Raw genomic sequence first — 15,572 nt, 5'->3', positions numbered from 1 at the left:
GGTCTTGAAAAACACAAAATAAAAACTAACTAAACTCTTTCAACTGAAGTTACCTATAATGTTTTATTTTTCGTCTTTTTATAGCCGTTTCATTTTTTTTTTCCTTTTTTTTTATAAATCATTTGTTGCTGTTAATTTTTTACTTAGTGTTATTTTTGTTGGAAATGCTTCTGTCACTACGCAAGATAGTCAAAATACAAGCCAGAAAATAATTATTGCGAGTGAATCGAAGATGACAAAAGGGTTTAAAAACGTGTTAATATTATTTAGCAAAGTGAATCACCGGAAGTGAACGTTTGTTCAGAAAATTTTGAGATAAAGGTCAGACCTCAAAAAGCCATCTATTTTTCCACTACAATAAAAGAAGCAACATCGCTCCCCATTTTTAAAAATCTTCTTAGACTTTATTTTAGAGAGTAGTTTTTATTTTTAATTTTTATAATTGTAAACGTTAATCTCTATGTATAGAAATTTAATGTAGTCTTAATTTACGCAGGGCCCCTTTTGATACCAGCCAAGTGCTGATTGGGCCACCCTGCCTAAATAAAGTTGACCTTGACCTTGGTTGGCATTTATAAATAAACATTAATACCCTCAGAAGGTTTGAATAAGCTTTTCCATCGAAATTCTGCAACGATTTCTGACTGCCCGGCATTTAGTTTCTTTGAAATATGTTCACAGAAATCATTACCGTTTTAATTTTAGTTTACAAAAGCTTTTGCAACACTGTATGTATATATGGTCATGCAAATAAAGCTAGTTGTTGTTGCTGTTGTTGAATTCGTGCCAGTGAGTCTGACAGGACCGTTAACATGTTGTTTATTAGCATGCTCAAGTTTGGAAGATTTGTCTACAGGAAAGCCAAAATTTCGCTTAGCATTTCTAAATAAACATATAATACTCTACTACTAACTAGTCTTGGGAGCGTTTGTGCGAGTCTTTGCGTCGAAATTTTGTAATAGTTTCTGAGTGTGAGTCTGGCCATAAATGTTGAACGTGGTAATTTTACAGCATCTTCAAGCTCAGGGTATTCATCCACCAGAAAAACAAGATGATATTTTGGATGGCTTGGCATTTTAAAAGAAACGTAGAATAGAAGACATAGAACACTCTCAAAAGGTTTGAATAAGGCTTTTCGACGAAAATCTTTGAAAATTTCAGACTGCTGGACATTTAGTTGGCATTTAGTTAGGGCCGTCCCCGGACTCGGACTCGGACTCATTGCGTTTTTAGAAAGGTCCTAAAAATCGTTTTGAACGATTAAGCCAGGTCCAGTTTAAAGCTGTTAGAGCTTCTTGAAGAAATTTGCATTTTTGCAGGATTTTTGGCGAGGGCCATCTCATTGACGTTTGTTGAAACCACAGGTCACCCAAGCGTAATATAAGAGTTTGTATGGAGAACTGTGGCTAAAATATAAGAGTTTGTATAGAGATCAGGAGTTAACATTAAATTCGTTCAATGCATGGGTAATTTACCGAATATATTACCGATACATTGAACGAATTCAATGTTAACTCCTGATCTCCATACAAACTCTTATATTTTAGCTACAGTTCCCCATACAAACTCTTATATTACGTTTGGGTGACCTGTGGTTGAAACAATAGCGAAAATTAATTTATTCGAAAATTGCAGCACGTGTAACACTTGACCTAACCATCCAGAGTTCGCCGAGGTTATGATGATAAATAGGATCAGGAAAGCGTTTTTGTGGTAAAGTTGTAGAGTTAGAATGTTTGAGCAATTCACAAGCTTGGAAAGTTCAAGAAGCACCTTTCGGTTTGTCTGGAAAATGCAGTTTATGAGAGGCAAGCTTGAGGTAAGGAAGCAAACGAATGGCTTTCAATCTCTCGGAAACGCCAAAGTTCAGCGTAAAACGAGAAGTTTAATTTAGTAGCATGTGGATGGCTTCGTTTCTCATACTGTGCCTGAACTGTAATCTTATTTTCGTTGATTTGTTTATCGTTAGTTCTTCTGGGGCTAGGAAACTTGTTTCGGTGTAGAACTACTGTACAAAAAAAGATGGCGGCTGTACATTTGACTCCGTTTTACTACAATGCCCTGTGAACTTAACACGCAAAGTTAGGCACATTAGAAAGCCTTTTTTTGGCGAAATTTTCCCCAGCGCTAACAACTTTGTGCATCTTAGGTTGACGTTTTTAGGACATTGCTGTGGTTTTATGAGCCTGCATGAGAATTTCAATGTAACTTCAGCGGTCCCCTCCCCCCCCCCCCTCCCCGCTGAGGGTTTCCCTGCCATAGGGGTAATGCTCAGTCTGTCAAATACCCTACGCTTTGGCATATTATATAATTATCTACATGATTATTAATAAATATGTAATCTAAAATATTTGTTGATATGCGGAATTCAGCAGGACAGTACCAGAGTTTTTCCTGTGTACTGAATCCTGATTGGTCAGTTCAAATTTCAAGCACACCGGTCATATGCAAGGTGATCAAAACATAATCAACAGCATACTTGAAGCTCACCTGTGACTCCTTCTCTAGACTCAAATAATTCCCTGTGGTCAAATGAGACACAATGGTGAACTGTTTTGATGTTTGATCATGGCCTAATCCCTGCTCAAAACACCGCAAGATTCAATATAAGGTTTTTAATTGATGCCCCTCTTACTGAAGCGTGATTATATAATGAATGCCCCATTAATCCCGCCATTGTCCCAGGGTTGGGAGGGGTGGGAAATTACATTGACTGGTGCATTATGGGTAAATGTATCACTTGCCATCTTTTTTAGTACACTGTTTTGTCAATTTACAATAATATTAATTATTTTTGCAATACATGTATATATGGTACAATAGTAAGTTTACTTCATTTCAAAGCCATAAGTATACTAAACATTTCCCTCTCATGCTTGATAAAATCCAGTTGAAGAAAATTATTAAGACTCGAAAATTGAAAGCTTTTTTTAAGAAAAGCAACATTATTGTCGATACGTATACTGTAAGAAGTTTATCTCAGTAGACCTATTTGTTCCGTGGTCGTGTGATCTGTTGGGTAAACAATCTGAGCAGCATGGTCAATGTGGAGGGAATAACTCTCTGATTTGGACAAAAAGTCTTTTTGCCAAGGTTTACTTAAATCTCATCACTTGGAAGCCGTGAACCAAGAAATTACTGCTTTGCAATCCTAAACACAGCAATTAATGAAATTAATTTTAATTTTTCAGTTTTTACTCACAATTCCAATATCACTTGCAGGATTGCAGGAAATTTATAAAATAATTTACATGTAAAATACTTTTTTCCACAGTTCTTGGATGGTTCATGATGATGGAACAAGTTATAAAGGATTGGGTCTACCCAAAACAGCCTCTTTAAGTTGTGTTCTATTGCAACAGGTGGGTACAGTTTCTTCTCCAGCATTTCATACACGTAAATGTTAAAATATAAATCTTGTTTATAGTGGTCATGCACTTAGCTATACGAGCACTAAGCTTAGCTAGTTTTCAGGCATGTCACTGAAACAAAGGAAACAAATATTTCAAATAAACGTAACATAGTCAAAAATCCCAACTGGCAGGAGGCAGACCAGTTGGCTATTTACAAAGCTTGACCGAGGATTTGAACTCGGGACAACCAAGAAACAAATCCCACTAGTGGCAGGGCAGAGGCCTTGAACCTGGGATCTCTGATTACAACACCAGTGCCCTAAACCACTCGGCCACACTGCCTCCGAAATACATACATCAATACATCAATTACCGATAAAGAAAAGGGAGAAGTGTTGTGTGATGACCCACCTGCAAATTGCTTGAACAACAACAGTTCCAGTGTGTTTTACACAAAGTAACCATTACCTCTTAATAACTGTGGGTAATATGGCTAACCATTCTATCTTAAGGTCATTCCCCAGTATTGCATTGCACATCCCTAGTGTGCATAATTTCACACGTGATTAGCACGGGTGCATTAAAAAATGGCGGCTTTTTCTTTACAGCTGGACATCGCCATAGAGTTAAATCGTCGTTTTCTCGCAAACGAGTATGGTGACCTACCATTTTTTGTTGTTGTTTTGAAATGAGTAATAAATTTCTCTGTGTAAAATAAATATGGACCATTTCTCAGTGTCGAACAAAAAGCAATCGTGAAAAATGTGAATTTAGCGAGCAATCGTGACTACAATCATGGTGCTATTATAAGGATTTTATGGATATAAACAAGGTGCTTTTGCTCCTAAACGAACATGGGGACCCCTCATTTTTATTTCAAAATTTAAGTTCCTATAATATAAACAATCGATAAGTTTCACAAAAATCTCAGTGCAGGTTCTATTTCAGCAGAATGACCTTAAGTCGGTTAACTCAGATTGGCTGGGATATGACACTTTGGTACTCCATACAGACCCTACAGGTACAATTTCATAAGCTAGGCTTCCACCATCATTCATCAGTGCCTTAAACAGAGACTTTTTTTTAAAATTAATATTGAGAATTGTTTTACCTGCAACTGTAATGCAGCTAGTCAGCTGCCAGAAATTTTGGTCCGATCATCATGGTTCTCTACATGTCTTAAGTGTATTACTGTCCTTGCCAATACTTAGGAAGAAAGAATTGATTTATCTTGCTTTCTCCTACAGTTTATGATGACTGATTTCAGTAACAATAGAGCAGCAGATGAACAGAGTGGAGAGGAAGTATCTGTATCAATACCAGATGGTGAGTCTGCAGAGCTTTCATTTTTAAGAAAACAAGAAGATCTTTTAGATCTTATAACCGCGCTTTTAAAATTTAACTGTTTGCTTAGCACTACCGTCGGAACGTAGTGCACATTGCAAAGCAGTCATTGATGATTCTTTTCTTACTGTAGACATCACATCACTTGATCAACACAAACTGTATTATTGCACCATCAGTGGTAGCCGTTGACAAATCTCCGATGACATAATGGTCCTAATCTAGAACTTTCTTTGGGATATGTATGGGCATGAACGATATGAACCACACGATAATAACACTATTAACAATAGCTTTCTTTCTTTAAAGACATGATTAAATTTGATTGGTGTTTTCCACAAGTAAAGGGCTAGCAAAGTAGTCACACAAGTCATGTAATTTAATAATGAAACTCTATCCTGACCGATGTATCGGTTTTTGGTCACTCCAGTGGCTACAGATTGAAAATGTGACAGAAAATTGGCGTTACTTTCGATTCTCACCAAATTTGGACAGTGGGATGATCTCATCATTAGCCAATTACAGGCCATTTTTCAGCTCTTTTCGTCACATCCTCCCCACTCGGGAGAATTTTGTCAAGTTAGCTAATTTAGTATGCAAGCCACCGTAATGGCGGTCACCGCGGCGAAATGTTTATTTGCTCAAAATTGGGGCAAAATCTTTTGGAGATGGAAATCAGGACATTTGTAAGGATACAGAAAGTAATTTGGGACCAGTTGGTGGCTTCTAAGGCTGAATTTATCCAGAAGTAAGCTGTATTTTCGTTTTCGTGCTGAAAGCCATGCGATGAAATATTATCGGTTTGTTCTGCTGTCTTGTTCTGTTTTTTCTCTTGGTCTTTTTTGTAGCCCGCCGAGGCCAGTCTTTCGTCTAAATCAGTTGAAAAAAGTTCGAAAAAGATGTTCCCATTCAAGTTTAAGCTCTCAGGCGATAATTCTGGAGTTTTTGGCCGAAACGTCGGCTTTGTTATGTTCGTGTTTTTCGGTTGCTATGGGTGACCGTTGCTTCCTTTGTTAGGTCAAGTCTGGGGAGTGAGGTCACAAAAAAATTCTAATTAATTCTGGTTTTGTTTGATTTCGCTGAAATTTTAACACAATAAAGCTGGATTGTTAAGGAATAGACTTACCACCTGCCAACGTGTGGTAGCTATTAACGCTGAAGTGTTATATCGCTTCAAAGTCAGGGTTTTGAAGAGATTTTTTTGCAACGTGTGGGTTCGGCGTGATTTTGTAATCGGAGGTTTCGGTTGACCCCGAAGGAAAAAATATCCGGAAAAGGTCATTTCATCGACGATTCAAACGAATATAAATATGTATATGTTCCGAGCTAAATTTCTGGTGAAAAAATATAATTTTTGACAAGCGCTGGGTTTTTAATTTTTTCCCGCGAAAGATGAGATTTATTAATGTTTCAACAGCTTTTGGCGAGTAAACATCACAGGTTGCGTGACTCAAAATTTGGCCGAGTGGAAGCTTGGGTCTGCTCACACACAAATCGAAAAAAAAAAAACCACGGGTAAACCATGAACCGCGCTCGGCCCATGGCCACGCGGTTAATGAGTATTCCTTGAAATGTACTATTTACCCTTTTCTGCGGACTCATTGAAATTTCTTGTTATAATAAATGTCTTTATTATCAATATTATTACATAACTATTACTATCATTACTATTATAATTATTTGTTTCTTTTTTGATTACAAAAAATTAGTTCTGAGAAGCCAGAGAGCTTACTCTGATAAATTGAAGCCTACATTTTCACTTGGCCTGGTGGGTGGCATATTCTGGAAGTGGTTTTGGAATCCTTTACCTTTAAGTATATAAATACTGGTATTGAGAAGTGTTGTTTCTGTTTCTGAACTGACATCATTGCATAATATACAAAGCATTTTCCCACAAACTTGATACAATTCTAGCAAAGAAATCAACACTTGAAAAAGCAGTGTCAAGAAAAACAACTGCCAGCACTGTAAAAGTTAAATTGCACTTCTCTAGGGTTGATATTGTGAGTTTTGGATAACTGTGCAAGATTACAACAGGCACTCTGCTACCAATGTAAGGGTTAAGTCTGTATAATTAAGGCAAGCGGCCAATCAGGCCACAACTTCTCTCCCGTTTCTGTAGCATGAAGCAACTAGGAGTATTTCTACTCCCCTGGCCCCTGGATGGGATGCTAGTTCATCACAGGGTAAACCCCTAGCAGTAAATTTGCCAGTGCCCATTTTATACACCTGGATGGAGAGAGGCACTGTGAGAGTGAAGTGTCTTGCCCAAGAACACAACACAATGTCCCCAGCCAGGGCTAAAACCTGGATTGCTTGAAACAGAAGTGAGCACACTAACCGTAAGGCCACCATGCCCCCACACAGGTGGTATTAGGACAACCCTTTTCTTTTATTGAATATAAAACAGATGCATCGAGGTTCTACTTCATAAATCAATCTACCACCCTCATTCATCAGTATTCATACAGTACTTTTTGTTAAAGTTGTTTTACATGCAACAACAATTTAGTTGGTCAGCTGAGAGAAATTTCAGACCATTATCCAGTTCATTTGCTAAGTGTATCATTGTCATCTCCAGTAACGAGCAAGAAATGATTGATTGATTTTTCTTTTCCTAGCAGTCTCGGGATGACTGATTTCATTAACAATGGAACAATTAACAAGAAAGGAAAGGATCTTACTCTATCATAGCAAATGGTGAGTATGGCTTGAAGCTTTATTTCTTTTTAGTCAAATGTATATCTCCTAGTATGGGCCTGTTTTTGTGCATGATTAAACGTTTTTTCTGAGAACTCCTAAGTCCCAAATTCTTCTGGGAAACTATTTAAACTTATCAAGAGACCCGGAACTTGTGATCAGAGGATCCATCTTTTTCCAACATTTGTGATCCCTTGGATCTTTTCCCGTGATTCTGATGTTTCCAATACTAACTTGGCAAATACTGAAGATTGCTTTAAGAAATTTTCATCGATTTGCATTGTTAATTTTCCCGTCAGTAACATGCCAACTGTTAAGAATCAGGTGGCTAAACTTGCTATGATTATCACTTCAGTTCTTCAAGATTTCACAACAATGTATTGATTTTTAGTGATTTCTTTTGTCAATTTTTAAAAGTAGATTTTGCTCATCAAAACACTACATGATCTTCAAATTGGCATCTTGAGAATTTATCAAATTCCCAAACAAGGCATTAGGTTGGTACCTCGTTGGGGGTGAAAACATTTCAAGCCACGCCCACAAAACAAGATCTTGGTTCCTCTTAATGGTTCTTTTCAAAATTTCCGATGAGCAGCCCCATCCTTTTTATAAATCTCCCCCCCCCCCCCCCAACTGGGCATTATGTCAGGCTGTAATAAAATAGCTTTATTATATGGTCATGCTTTGCGAGGAAACTGCTCAATTTACAAATATGATTGGCTAAAATCAATATTGAATCAATATTTTCCCATTTAGACCAGCTTCTAAATCGCTCAAGAACCTTTTACTTTCGCTGTCAGAGACAACATACAATATTATTTGGCTTGTTTCTGCTAGAAATACTAAATGGAAGAGCCCAAAAGTTGAAGAGATAAAAGTTAATAAAACGAGCAAACTTTGGTAAATGAAAGTTCAACTCAAGCAATCAAAACACCAGCTGAAAACAAAATTGATAAGTTTTTGCCGGTATAGTCCTCAAGTAAAAAGTACTCTATACAAGACAAGGACTGACTTAAACGCCTGACTGTAAGAAATTTTTTTAGACAATAAAAGAAGCTAGAGAAGTCAAAACACACCTATCAATGAGTTCGACCTTCTTCTGACAAAATTTTTTATTCCAATTGAAAGCAAAATGGTAGTGACTGCAAACCGGCTAATTCAAGTAACTTTCAGCGAATCGTTTCAGTTTCCTTGTTCGGCCAATTTATAATGGAATCTTATTAACCAAGCTTAGTCGCTCTGTACGGGAGAATCTTGACATACAGAATCTTGACCAAGGTCAAGATTCTCCCATACATGTACAAACCTTCTGCACGGTTATTAAGAACTAAATAAAATTGAGCACAAAACCTCAAAATATTGTTTTAATTGTTTTACGAATTGAAATGTAATGCTAGGAATGGATGTTGATTTATATATTTTGGAACTTGCAGTTAAGGACCCGAAAAGAGTGCCAAAATAGCAAGAATTCTACTCAATAAAAATGTTAACCTTAACATGGGTTGTAACTTTACCAAGCTGATTTCATATTTCTTGTGACTAGGGGAACAAACATTGTAACCCTTAAACCTTAAAAACATTATCTACAGAAAATGCTGTATGACTTACTTTATTTGTGATTTTTCTTTCTAGATTCAAAGACAAACACCAGAAAGCTCCATGGAGTCACCAAAGAGCAAAGCAAGCCAAAGCGAGATAAAGCAGATTGTAATAAAATGACTTTTGGCAGGAAATTATCCGGAGGAAATGTTGTTTTTTTAAGGAGCTGAGGAAAAATTCGACAAAATTGTCTTGGATTAAAAGCGAACGACGAAAAAAAAAAGTCTTTTGACAGCAATTTTGTCCTTCAAAGTGATCAGAAAAAAGTCGAAAAAAAACTTAAGTCCTTTGGCGGGAAAATTTTTCTCGGTTAACGATATATTGCGCTTTTAAAAGAGACCAAAAAAAAAGTCGAAAAAAAAACTGTCTTTTGGCGGGAAAATTGTCCTTAGAAAAAAAAGTCTGCGCTTTTGAATGGTGTCTGGTTTTGAGTCAAAAATATACTAAGTCTTTTGGCGGGAAAGATCTTGCACTGTGCAATAGATTTCTCTCATCAAAAGTCAAAGTATATGTTTGATTTCTGGCTAGACTCTGTTCAAAAGTGCAGAATTTTTTTTCTTTTTGGCAACCCTACATAGTCAAAAAATAGTAAAAGAGATAGCCTACATTCCGACTAGTTTCCAGTCCCCTTTTAAAAGCGTAATATTTTTTTATTTCTATTGGAAAATGAAAGACAAAAGAGAAATAAAGCAAACAATAGTTGTCAAATATTTTATTGCTTTCTTTAATGTAATTTACAAGTTTGAATAAGGTAAACTTGTTTACAACACTGATATTGGTACATCATCTTATTAAAGAAGTTGAAAAACATTAAAGTCTGAAAATTATGTGTAGAAACTAATAAGACGAAGAAACAACTCTGAAACATCTAAAATTATTACAAGGGTTGTCAGAAATAAAAATAATTCTGGCTAAGACTAACTGCGAAATGCCTTATTTTAAGAAACACAGTAATCGAAACTTAAACTAGTGGGAATAATCCTATTTCTACGAAGCAATGTTATATTGAAATTCAAAGTGGCTCATTGCCTTTTTACATCAGTTTAACATAACCATTTGCTTTGACTGGTTTTGAAAGTAAATTTCGTGCGTTGATTACTTAATAACTTCTTTGCAAAAATATATTTGCTGAAACTACTAAATTGCAATGGATACAAATTAAAGGCGGATCTACGTTTAAATTGAAACCACACGAAAATTACTATTTATATGTCGGCTTTTGAATGTACTAATGTACAAAGGGCGAAATCTGGTGACATAGAACAAAATTCCAACTGACTTTGCAGTAAGCAAGCAAGCGTAAATTTCTTCCAAAACAACTTTGAGTTGCAAAAGAGTTGCATGGTCAGCAAAAAAATCCGTGTTATAAATCGAAACGTCACGAAATATACAAATTCATTTGCTAACTTTGAGTTTTCAAACTTTGCTCTTGGAACGATTTTCTGTATAGTTTAGTGCGTGTCCGAATTTGACTGGAATCAAAGAGCAAATTCTGGAGAGATAGTTCATGAAAATTCTACCTGAATGCGCGAAACGACATGCAATTCAAAATTCTTATCTGCTGAAAGATTTGAGTGTAGTTCAGTGCGTGTCCAATTGACTGTAAATAGCGAGATTCAAGACAATTTCAACTGACTGCGGTAAACAAGCAAATGACAATTTCTTCCAAGAAATTTGTTTTAGTTTGTGGTTTCAATAACATGGATCCGCGTTTACTCAATCCTTTCAGTCTCGAGTTGACGGTATAAATTCTCTTTCCTTATTCCTATACGTTTCCTTAAGCATCAGTTGTGAGAATTTGGTGATACATCAAGACTACAGTTAGAAACAGACTATCTCGTCACTTTTCTGCTTGACGATGTTTTGATTTCGTGAGGAGAAATTTACTCTCGATCAATCACGGTTTCCAACGATACAATTATCTAAGGTATTGTCCTTTACCTAACGAAGCATCAAGATCAGAAACTACACAAGCATGAGCCAGAAACTCCTTCATGTCAGTAGGCATCTGACATCCATAAGTGTCCAAGACATGCAAAGCATGAAAATCCACCGATGAGAGGCCATCACAATCCGCAGCAAGGAGTTACTAAGGAAATATAAGCAAAAGAAAAGGTCAACACTTCTGCAGTTAACTAAACACATATCTCACTGGATAAATTATCAATATGCACATAAAGGTCTGAACTCAAAATTTCCAGCACGGAAAGAAATCCACGGTGATTTATCACAAGTGCGGTACTTGTTGTGCCAAAACAATTTGCATTTTGTTTGCATTGTGATAGAATGTATATTCAAGATAATAATTTATGTTATAAAGCAATTTAGCCATGCGGTCCTAAGATGAAGACAAAAAAACCCGGAATCAAAATGGTCATTTTGAAAACGTCGACCCTTCAAATGAAGGAGAGCAACAGACAATGAACAGATGTGATCCCGATGTGATTCTGTTTACCTCGCAGAAATCACGTGGCTAATAATTAATTTGCATAATAATAAGCGAGCGCGCCCTTTGAAGGTCATTCAAGGTCACCCAACTCCGGAGGGGAAGATAAGAAGAAAGTCTTCTGTGTCAACAAAACCATTTTTTTATATTTGTTACATGTAATACTACGATGAAGGCCAGCGAGAAATACAATTCCATCCGATAAGTTAGTTATCTGTCCTTGAAAAATGTGTAGCCTCGAAGAGAAGTCCGCAAACATGCTCCCACAAAACACTTCTGTTTAGGATTACCCGTAAAAATCTCAATAATGTTTTCTAGTAATTAAGAGAGGTTTTCAAAAGCCCGCTATGTAATATCGTCAAGATTTATCCTTTCAGAGCAAAAACAATTTTTGAATCTCGGTTGGTCCTGGAAAATATCTGTTTGCCTTGTTCAAGCTCAAAAAGTGGTCTCCAAAGATTTTTCGTCAAAAAACATTCCTTATCATTTAATTTGTTCCTCATAGAGCCACGCAGAGACTAAACATAGTCAATGCACAAAAGCAGAAACAGCAACAACGACGCAATTTCTGGGGCTTAATTAGACATGTGTACCTCTGAAGGAAGGCTAAATTCTGAAACGAACAGAAAAATATTCCAATTCTTATCCTCAAGCTCAAGATCTCATCCAATCGATCAAGGCCACTTTTCTGTGACTTGATGTACTACTAAATTCTCAGGACTGATATTAAAAGAAATGTATAGCAGTCTGTAAGGAGAATATAAATTATGAGCTTGGGACGGAAAGATGTGACTGAAAAGTTCAAGTTACCTGAGGTAATCGTGTCATAGATCACACCACTGGGATCTGTGTCCGTTTCATCGTCATCTCTCATGCAGTCCTGGAAAAGGTTAAGATTAAAAAATAAATTACAAGAGTTATTTGTGATTGTTTAGAGGGATACTTAAGCATTCTGCACTCTCTAATAAAACTCGGCTTGGTAAAAATAACACATACTTTGAACATGCCATGAAACAAGGGCCCGAAACAAGTAAAACAGTATGAGCTAATAAAAATGAGACTGTCCAAATTCCATTTTAGAGAACAAGAACTCAATTGTGTCTGTCCTTTGAATGTTTTCACAAAAGGTAACTGTCGCTCAAATGAATTCACCGATGGTCAGAAGTTCTACATGTCGACGTTCTTATCATTACCGACTGGACAAGGAAAAATATTTGAAGAGAGCTAATTGTTTTGAAATCAGTTTACCAACTATTGATAGAGAAATCTAGAAGAAGAGAAAGGCTAAGTTACCTCTACAAAATACATTAGTTTTGTGTTCAGTTCTTACCTTGGCAAAACGTGGTAACCATATCTTATTCGAAGCGCGTTCTTGCAAGGTTTTCTTGAAGTAAATTCTTGTTGCAGGTGTTGGTGTTTAGTAACAGCCCCAAACAAAGGACAGTCCAAAGTGAAAGCTTGGTACTTGTTCCTTGAAGTGGTCAAGAGCAAAGTTAAATTTTTGCTACATAAATTCTAGAACATGATGGTAAAGTACGACATGATGGTAAAAGTACGACCGAGAAACTCCACGCGGCAAATGTTTCAGCGATGTATAATTAGCAATTTAAATTCGCACACGTTTTGTGACCATGCACCGCATGGCTGATTAATGCAATCATTTGATTGGGTCGTCATCTCACTTTAGTCCGTGCGGGATATTTAAGTTCATTTGTATGTAAAGAAATACGAGTAAGAGTTTTGTTTTTTCTGGAAACTGTGCAAAGTCGATACCCCAATTATTATTTCGACAACTCGTATTTTCATCACAAAGCAGATCGAGGAATATAAGAAGCTTATAATTACGGATGCTTAAAACCGCGCGGTGAAATTTAAAGCGCATTTTTTGCTTATAAAAATAAGTAGAAGCTTAAGCCCGGTCCACAATATGCCGGAGAAATTCAAAGACGCAGCTTTATTTCTACGGTTAGGCCTACTGTCCACGCTTATCCGACACGAGAAACGGAGATCTTCGAAAACGCTCTTCAAATTGGAGACATCTGAAAACGCCGGTTTTTCGTTTTCGTTTGGACAGAAAACATTTTGAAAACGACGCTTTTCTAAAACAATGTAGTCTAATCACGTGACTTTCCTGACCAAGTTTTCTTCAAACACAAATCCAAAATGACCAGTGATTATTGCGTTTTTATATTCCTCTGGCGTAGTGTGGGCGGAAAACGTTGATCCTTTTTCAAATTTCTCCGGCGTAATGAGGACAGGGCCTTAGAGGTTCGTTGTGTTGAGATGTACTGTATGGGTGCGGTTTTTTGGTGTTATTGTTTTGATAACTGTTTAAGGTCTTAAATTTTTGAAATCTTCACAGAGTCTCAAATTAAAAATAAAAGGTTAGACCGGCCTAAAAATTTAAGATGGTATGGTTTGTATAGATAGAGAGTTTCGACGAAAAACGTTTTCGGTCAGAAAATTATGTATTGACAAAATAGAAACACCAACCCTAACCCCCCACCCCCTCCCCCGCCGCCGCCGCCTCCTTCACCTTTTCCCTAGGCATACCTCTCGTTGCCAAGCCCAGGGTATGAGAATTTGACAACATATGGGAGGGGAGGGGATTTGGACAAATTCCCGCTTTTTTTCTTTATCGAATTAACGGCGAAAATCTTGGAGATAGGGACGCTAGAGGAATGTAAAGAAAAACCGTGTTCAATTCGTTTGCGAGATCTTGGCTGGAGAAAAAATGTTTGGAAAAACTGCCCGTAAATAATCAGTTCTTCATATAGTAACAACCCAGGAAACTCAAAACCCAAGCGTTAGTTGAAAGTTTAGCCAACATTTTCCATTTCTGCCGGAAAAAGGCGACAAAAAGGTGACATTTCCCCGATTTTAAGAAACAAATACGGCCTAGGCCGCGCGGTTGACGCGCGGCTAAGAAGATCTTTTTCGTTTTATTTCGTGACGTAACTAAACGCCATAGGCGTGTTATAAGTCATCTAGGATAAATCCAGGTTGACGCATTAAAAAGGCCTTACACTGTTGTCAGTCCCTTGAGAGTTTTCAATAGGATTAGCTTACTCGACTAGTTACCAAGGGCAACACCGGTACATTAAGTAAGAAAAAAATACAGACTTCATAAGTGCTAGGCTTCTGTAATTTGTCAAACGTGAGAAAGTTAAGGCATAGCTGTTTTCTTACATCTTACTAAAAGACAGCTAGTCGACGCTTTTAGAACCATAATTAAGGTAGCTTTGCTTTGTAGTATGTCCCTAGAGATTTTCTAATAGGATTACTTAACATGAGCGATGCTGATCTACTAAATAAAAATATAAGTTTTCAATTTTTTAGAGCTGGGTTACTGTAAATATTTCTTTAAGCGTGAGAAGGATATTATGACAGAACAATATCCAATCTATAACCGTACTTAGCGTTTACCGGAGCACAGCTAACTGATTTTCGTGCCCCGATTTTTCGTAACTGCGAAAAATTTAGATGCCTCACTTAATTAAATGACGTACATTGAAATTATAATCACAAAAGAAAAAATGAGTGATTCTGAAAAATTATCTTTTTCTTTTGATAAAGCGATTTAGCTCTTTGGGATGGCTCGGTTCGACTGCAAGCAGACAAAGATGCGAATATTGATTGTCAGAAACCACGGCACTGCGCTTTGTTAGTTAAAGAGTGGAGAACATGTTCACACTTGTGTATCTTGTGAAAGTTTGGTTCATTTTCAGTGTTTCGTCATTCGGTGAAGCAAGCCATAAGCCGTCCATTCACTGGGATCCAAGAAATCCATTGTGAGTTCTGTTGTTTTTGTTTTGAAGTTGTTTTGGTTCTCCTCGCGTACATCAATACGGCGAATTAAGACCTGATGGTAACATGAAAACTGCTATGACCTTGTGCTGTTCACAAGAACAACATTTATGTTGAAGAACACATTTATGTACGTATGTATCCGCGGAGCGTTGGTATACCTGTTGAGCTAACTGAAATCTTGTTACAACAGTACAAGATGTTGTACATACCGATAGCATATTTCGATCAATGTATTGTTCATTGGTTATCGGGATCAAACCCGGCCTTATGTACGGTTGAAAGTACTTCAAGCTAACGGTTCACAACTGAGGGCTATTCTC

General features: G+C 37.0%; 2 long non-coding RNA genes across 2 annotated transcripts; one reads left to right on the top strand and one right to left on the bottom strand.

Annotated features, from left to right (window-relative positions):
- Window positions 1-4,635: 4,635 nt before the first annotated feature.
- On the top strand, window positions 4,636-9,588 carry LOC145469315 (uncharacterized). The gene is made up of 3 exons (XR_014042298.1): window positions 4,636-4,679; window positions 7,322-7,397; window positions 9,030-9,588. It is a non-coding gene; the product is annotated as an uncharacterized LOC145469315 (long non-coding RNA).
- Window positions 9,589-9,693: 105 nt separating this feature from the next.
- Window positions 9,694-12,974, bottom strand: LOC145469313 (uncharacterized). Its single transcript, XR_014042297.1, has 3 exons — window positions 12,773-12,974; window positions 12,253-12,322; window positions 9,694-11,085 (listed from the first exon to the last, which is right to left on the bottom strand). It is a non-coding gene; the product is annotated as an uncharacterized LOC145469313 (long non-coding RNA).
- Window positions 12,975-15,572: the final 2,598 nt, after the last annotated feature.

Source organism: Orbicella franksi, chromosome 15, assembly GCF_964199315.1.
Source record: "Orbicella franksi chromosome 15, jaOrbFran1.1, whole genome shotgun sequence".
NCBI classification, from domain to species: domain Eukaryota; kingdom Metazoa; phylum Cnidaria; class Anthozoa; order Scleractinia; family Merulinidae; genus Orbicella; species Orbicella franksi.
Note: the sequence above shows the minus strand (reverse complement) of the source record. Positions and strands in the feature narration are given on the sequence as shown.